This window comes from Sprattus sprattus, assembly GCF_963457725.1.
Source record: "Sprattus sprattus genome assembly, chromosome: 4".
Lineage (NCBI taxonomy): Eukaryota > Metazoa > Chordata > Actinopteri > Clupeiformes > Clupeidae > Sprattus > Sprattus sprattus.
In genome coordinates, this window is record NC_137923.1 from 21030627 (window position 1) to 21037571 (window position 6945).

General features: G+C 43.7%; 1 long non-coding RNA gene across 1 annotated transcript; it reads right to left on the reverse strand.

Annotated features, from left to right (window-relative positions):
• Window positions 1-623: 623 nt before the first annotated feature.
• On the reverse strand, window positions 624-2432 carry LOC308363632. The gene is made up of 3 exons (XR_013968607.1): window positions 2360-2432; window positions 1109-1228; window positions 624-914 (listed from the first exon to the last, which is right to left on the reverse strand). It is a non-coding gene; the product is annotated as an uncharacterized lncRNA (long non-coding RNA).
• Between the last annotated feature and the right edge of the window lie 4513 nt (window positions 2433-6945).

The following is a 6945-nucleotide window of genomic DNA, read 5'->3' on the forward strand; positions in this document are numbered from 1 at the left end:
CTTGGTTACTCTGTAAATGATAGGAAGCTTCCCATTTCATTGATGGTCAGCATGTTTGCTACTATGTTACATGTCTTCACATAAGTTTTTAGGCCATCATTAATAAAACATGTCAAAGCGTGCTGCTTATACTATGCAATTTGCATTGATGACCAGAAGGTGGCAGTGTATCCATAGATATTAGTAAATTATGCCCATTTTGGTCACTGAGGAACTGATGCCGACAAAAGGTCGTCGTTGTAGGATATAGCCTAAGAGTGGTTTTAATTGTTCTGTCAATAACGAATCATTTAATAGGGTAAACAAATACCTGAATGAAAAACAAACTGGTGTTTGTGTAAATAAAGTATTTATTAAAACAATATATTTTTTAAGAACAAAAAAATACAAATTCTCTTGTGAGAAACCATTATTGAGGGCACCATTTTTTTTTATATAAAAGGAATCACTATAGTTAATGTTTCAATTATGTTGCCTTTCCAAAAGAGCATGTATGACTGCCCTTACAACAGTGCAAAAACAGCATGAAAATTACTGTGTAATACCTATACTGTAAACATTACTGCCTCGGTTGAAAAAAAAAAAGTTACGGTAACAATCTACTTGTGAGACATAGACAGGCAGACAGTGAGTAAGAGACAAAGAAAGAAAGAGTGACAGAGACAGAAAACAAAAAGATAAGAGAGGCCTACTGGAACCGTTGAGGAGTGTGTGGGAGGGACGCAGTCTGTGCAGGACTGTGCAAGGATGACACACGTTACCCCTTTCTCACACTGTCCCAGAGAGATGCTGGGAGCACAGCTGGTCACAGCTGACTGGGCATGGCGCTCACAGGCACATTTGGGAGGTCACCCTCCTCTGGAAAGAGGGGAAGACATGCCCCCCTGACACATGTTGCTCCTGGCCACCAAAGCCTATTGAGAGAACACAGCGTACGCATATATGTAAGAACAGTATGTTTGTGTGTATGCAGTATGCACACATGTGTTTTACACCTCACTCTTCAACATGCTATACTCACAAGGCTGTTTTATTACAGTAGTATTGTGCATAAATGAGAGAGGGAGAGTGGGGAGAGAGAAAGATTTCTTGAGGTAACAAGGCCTACCTGTAGAGGTTGCTGTTGAGCTTGGGTTAAGTATGTATCCACTGGATTCAAACATATGCAGACCTCCAGAGCATTCACTGCCCAAATGGTCTAGCAGATTGACATCTCCAGAGTGGAAGCCTTAAGGAGATAGTACCAAATCAGTCACTCAGTCATGTGTGTGTGTGTGTGTGTGTGTGTGTGTGTGTGTGTGTGTGTGTGTGTGTGTGTGTGTGTGTTTGTGTGTGTGTGTGTGAGAGAGAGAGATTCAGACAAGATAAAGCAAAGATAAACAAATAACAAATAGAGCATTAGGATTTAAATCAACCAAACGGCTTGAGGCGCTTGACGAGTAACTCCCTAGGTCCACGCACATAGAGGTCATGGTGACTGCCTAATGAACACACTCTGATTACCAGAGAAGACCCAGTGGTCTTGGAAAAGAGGCTATTCACTTTCAGAGAATCTCAAACATGCTATCTGAACTATCTGTGGTTGTAACATTTCAGGGTGCCCCACAACTGGCTATGGCACTGCCAGATGTTTTATGTCTGTAAAGACTGTCTAACTCTCACAGTAAATCAAATATAGCTTAAATAGCCACTGTTGGTTAAGCCTTATATTATTTTCCCTTGTTAGGACAAATCAGCCACATAAATAAAGGGAAATGAGCAAATAAGCTCATACATTTTACTGAGAGGATTTTCCAAAACATGCAAGGATCTGCTGAGCTCATAAAGAGTTGTACTGCAAATAGCCCCATTATTTCCAGCCGTGGATCAAAAAGGTCAATCTAAAGGTTTCTCAGAGTTCACTTATTCCTTTTACAGTCTCTTCATGAGTACGATGGAATTTGGTCATTAGGCAATAATGAATGGTAGTTCAACAGCCACCCCTTTGGATCTCGGAGGAAGCGTTCGTTTTCCGTATCAAATGAGTGGGTAATTATATTTAGCTCAAGTCTGACATTTCTAGCAAGCCATTTTCTCCTCATTAAGCTCCAGATGCCATTTAAATGAAAAGCATCTGTCAACAAAGTGCCATCCAAGAACATTTCAGTGCTTCTGAATACATGTTTCTTTTTCAATCAAACACTGTAACTAAATAGCGCTGATCTCAGAGGAGACAAACCTCTGACTGACAAAACATCTTGCTTAGTACTCCAATGACTTTTGTTTTTTTCAGTACAACACAACCTATGTCTTCAGTAGGGTTTTCGAAGGATTTCAGTAATCTACTAGAGATCTCAATAATGAAAGAGCAGACTTTTACCATAAAATGATCCTGGGAGTTCAGGATAGAGTCCCTCATGTTTCTGATCACACCGGCCTGTCTGCATCCCCTGCTTGTCGGGATGTGCCAGTGGTTCCCCTTGGCTCCTGAGCAGGCTTATTTCGGAAAACATCAGCGATGAGTGGAACCTGTGGGTGAGACAGGAACTTGCATCTATCTCGCCGTATTTCACTATCATCACTTACACCTTCACCACCTCATAGAAGAGCTCATCACTGCTAGTAGAGAACTCTTGAGAGAATACAGGCATGACTGGACGCTGACAACATCAACTGTGTTGACTGATATGGTCACAGACGGGGAATCATGCTTTTCCCCAATTTTAAGTGTCACACACTACAGCTTTCGGCCTTCCATGTAAACCTGGCCCTGAGTGGAGTCCAGCACAGGCAAGGCCCTGGTCTGGGCCAGGCCTGTTGAGTCACACGCTAGGGTTAGGATAAGCAGTTTAACCTTAAAATAACAGCTTAAAAAAAATTGGGGCTCTACAATGACTTTTAATATGGAGAATTGCGTCCGTGCCAATGGCATAGCAGGGTCGATAGGCATATAACTGCCTTCTGTAGTTTTGCCTGCCGATGCCCGCCGACCTGACTTTGATTACCTTCTGCCGATCTAGTAAGTAGCTTATTTGCTGTCTTGCTTAGTCTTGTGTTGCACATGATTGATGTTTGACTGTGTAAGGACAGTCGTTGAGTAATTAGTTTGTCATAATGTCAAAGTCAGCACATTTCAAGAGATTTCGTTAGTTTTAGCTGCTAGCATACCTTTAGCGAATAGCTATTAATCCTTAATGCACCTTTAACTCGGAATAGTGGCAGTGGATATTGGTAAACAGAGGCTCTAGCCTCTCCCAGATGGAATGTTACCTACTTAAGCCGACGAGGACCAAAGACACTAAAGCTATTTCACAGTACTGACTAATTTTTGCAGTGCCACAGCAACCACACTGGAGGAACGTTCTGTCTTCCTTTCACACGGTTCACTCCCGAAAGTTCTCTGGCACACGGCGGGAATGTGAGACAAGTCACCATTACTCACTGCTGCCAAGTTTACCCTCTCTGACTTCACTTTTAGCTCCAATTGTTTTAACAAGGCCTTCAAGAAAAGAAAAAAACATTGACAGCCAGCCTGCATTTCCCAAATGAGAGTGTGGTATTCATATTTGAATGGCCCTCCTTCAAAGCAGCCATGTTGTGCATTTCATGTGGAACAGAGTGTTTGTCTGGATGACGTACGGCTCATCCGCCATGTCCTGCGGGACACTGGCTTCTAGCTTCTCTTGGACGAGGTTCGGTGCAATTCATAAACAGCCCGTGCCTGTCAGAACCGCCGAAATCCGCCCAGGCTTGGAGCTGCTTCACGTTCAATTTGGACGGGCCATAAAATGTTGCAGTTAAGTATTCCTTTTCTTTTCCAGTCTAGAATATCTATCTTCCAGTTTTACTGTACAATTCCCATGTCAAAGGGATATAACTTTAAATGTAACACAGCCTTCACTCTTGGGCTTAAATAGAAGAAAATAAATCAGAAATAAATTTCACCTCTTCTGATGATACTAACAGATGTGTGCATGGGCATAGAGGAGTAATATAAATGAGGAGTCCCGAGTCCAACACCAGTGAAGCCCAGATTTCTGCGGCACTCACAAGCTCAGTGCAGCGTCCGCTTACTTTCTGGCCCACGACTGTACACAGATAAATCTGACAGCTCAGTTTGGCGCTCCACAGAGAGGTATTGTGCAGATATTTACAGTGTATTTGAGCAACACTCATGAAGAGGCCCTTTAACCCTGAGCCATCTCTTCAGGATGAAATGGCTAAGTTCGCAATATTGCTAAACTTGTACTGGAGAGACAAATATGATTTGCTTCAACAATTAAGTATCTAAGCATCAAAGGATGAAGGGGCGCAAAGTGAGGAGCATTGAAACTTTTTCCTCTCACTTGTCGTCACAGTTTCTGGAGCCTTGCTGTGTGCTTCACATGAGAGGGAGAGAGAGAGAGAGAGAGAGAGAGAGAGAAAGAGAGAGACATAGAGAGGGAGAGATAGAGAAAGAGAGAGAGAGAGAGAGAGAGGGCGAAATAGTGCTTGTGTTGGCGGGGGGCGGAAAGGGGGATTGGGGTGCCGCTGATGTTGCTGTCAGCACAAACTCAGGAAACAGTTACACTCTTCATAGTTTTACAGCTCTGCTCCCAGGCCGCTATAATCAGTGCCAGCTGCCCAGCGCTCGCAGGCCGGTAGGAATGAGAGGAATCTTTCATGCAGCACAGTGAGCACACCAACGTCCCCGCTGTCCCGTCGCACTCGTCCTAATCCTGTTGCCGTTTCTTTTTCCGCCACTTCAGCCTTTCATTTCACGCCTTCCATCTCGTCTGAAGTGTCTCTGAAAATTCTCTTTAATGTAGACAACTGAAGGTGCATGTGCAAGGAGAGGACTCATTAGGGGTTACTAAAGTCCCGATTCTACACAGTCGATGTTCTTAATGTCCAGTCAGCTAAGAGTATTGTAATATTTGGCCACACCGAAAAAAACAAGGCTTACTCATTACTTTAGCAAACAGAGAGTAAAGCAACCCCACTGAACCTCTTTCTTTCCTCTCTTGGATCAAATGCTGAGTCATGCTTTGCCTATTTGAGCTGATTCACGGTTTGCACTGTTTGATACCTCTCCAGACACGCTGTGTGATGGTGAGGCACCTCTCTAAGGATAACTATGTTTCCTCTGTTTGCATCAAGCTTCAAAAGAAGAAGGCCAAGTAAGCCTGAGAGGGCACTCTGAGGCAAACACATTCATCTGCTGACTTTCTTTTTAAAAGAAATACCCAATAATACTTTACGCTAACAAAACAGTCAGTAGTTTTGACACTCATCAGAAAGAGCACTCTAAACAGGCAATTTTGTTACGAGTTGTCAAAGTAGACCAAAACCAGCAGTAATGAATCATGTTAGATATCCTTCCACCTCGCTACCCCTATAGACTGACACACACACACAGATGTGCACACACACTCACACACTCACAGATCACAAATAAACGTCCCCCTTTAGAGTGAATAAGTAACTACCAGCCAAATCGAGGACATTTTTCCGCTGATCTGTTGATGGATAGCCACCCTATAGTAACCCCTGCCCCCTCTCCTCACCACAGACTGCACATTACACATGTATCACCAATATATTCAAACTGACACGGAGCACCGCAAGCTCCTAGAAATAACAGCCCTATTTAATATTTTAAATGACTGCAAATGGCTCATTTCAGCCAGTGTAAACACATTTCGCAATGAGGTCAGTTCCTGGTGGCAGGCTGCGGAGTAAAGATAATTTGGTTTAAAATGTTTAATGTCTTTCAAAACTATCGGGGGGGAAAACAAGTGCTGGATTGGTATTGACATTGGCAGGCTGTCACAGACCACAGCCGTTCAGCGTTTCTATCGTGTGCTCAATCTTCGCACTAATGGAGATGGACGGTTTGGACCATGTGTGATGCCGGTGAGGGTAGCGGCTGGTGGTGCTATGCCGATGTAGGCCCTCTTATGGTACCTCATGAAAAAAGTATTCCACATGGTTTACTCCGGACTTTTGTACTGATGGGCTCTACCAGCACAAAAGTGGTTCACAGCCCATATAACAGCTCTCCTCTTCCTCCTCCTCCTCTACGTCTTGTAATAAGATTTAATTATATGGTTGTGAAGCAGAGCTTCTGTTTATTTAGATTTATCTTTTCATTCTTCTTTTTCTTTTGAACAGTTGCGGTGCCAGAATATTTTTTTTCAGAAACTGCGTTAAGTGGCCTCATTTCAAGTGCTTTACAAAATCCTAGTCTCGCAGTTATCTTCTGTGTCCACATGGACAGGAAACTCTGTACCCTCTCCGACATACATTTATTTCCCCCGCCAAATGACACATACAGTGTCAGTTTGCAGAATATTTCAAGGACGCCAAAACGTTAAAATAAATATACATAAAAGTAACTTTTAAGCGGGGCCTGGAAAAAGTGACCAAGGGACTCTTAGAGGAAAGGCAAGACCATGCAAAGCTCTGATGAAAATATTTTGGTTCTGGTTCTGTTCATGTGTCTCCAAATGTCCCTCTGCGCCTCTGCCCCGCGAGGCTTTCTGGAGGTCATTAGCGGCTCTTGCAGTGGCATGTGGCTGGGCTTCAGCTTATAATGCCATTTTGTAACTGTTCTGCTTGATGCACAGATATGTCTTGCAGCTGGTCCCCCAGCAAGTAACAAACAGTCCGTCAGGCACCGTGAAAAGTGCTTCCATCTGGATGCAGCAAAACGCTAACAAGGCCACTACAGTTTGTTACAACTTCAAATGGTCGCGCCATGCTTTTAGGAAGATCAGCTACTACTTCAGTAACACAGGGCAGAGCCTGGTGCTGAGCTCTCCTTCCTTCACGTCACGCTTGAAGCACTTCAGACAGTAGCGTTAGGCTCCTGAGCGAAGCCACTGACCTCCCGTGCTACATTCACTGCGGTGGGCTTGTTTCCTTTGCTAGGTAGCCTACTGAGTTCAGTCCTGAAGGTATAGTGTACGGCTGCTCAGTCAGTAC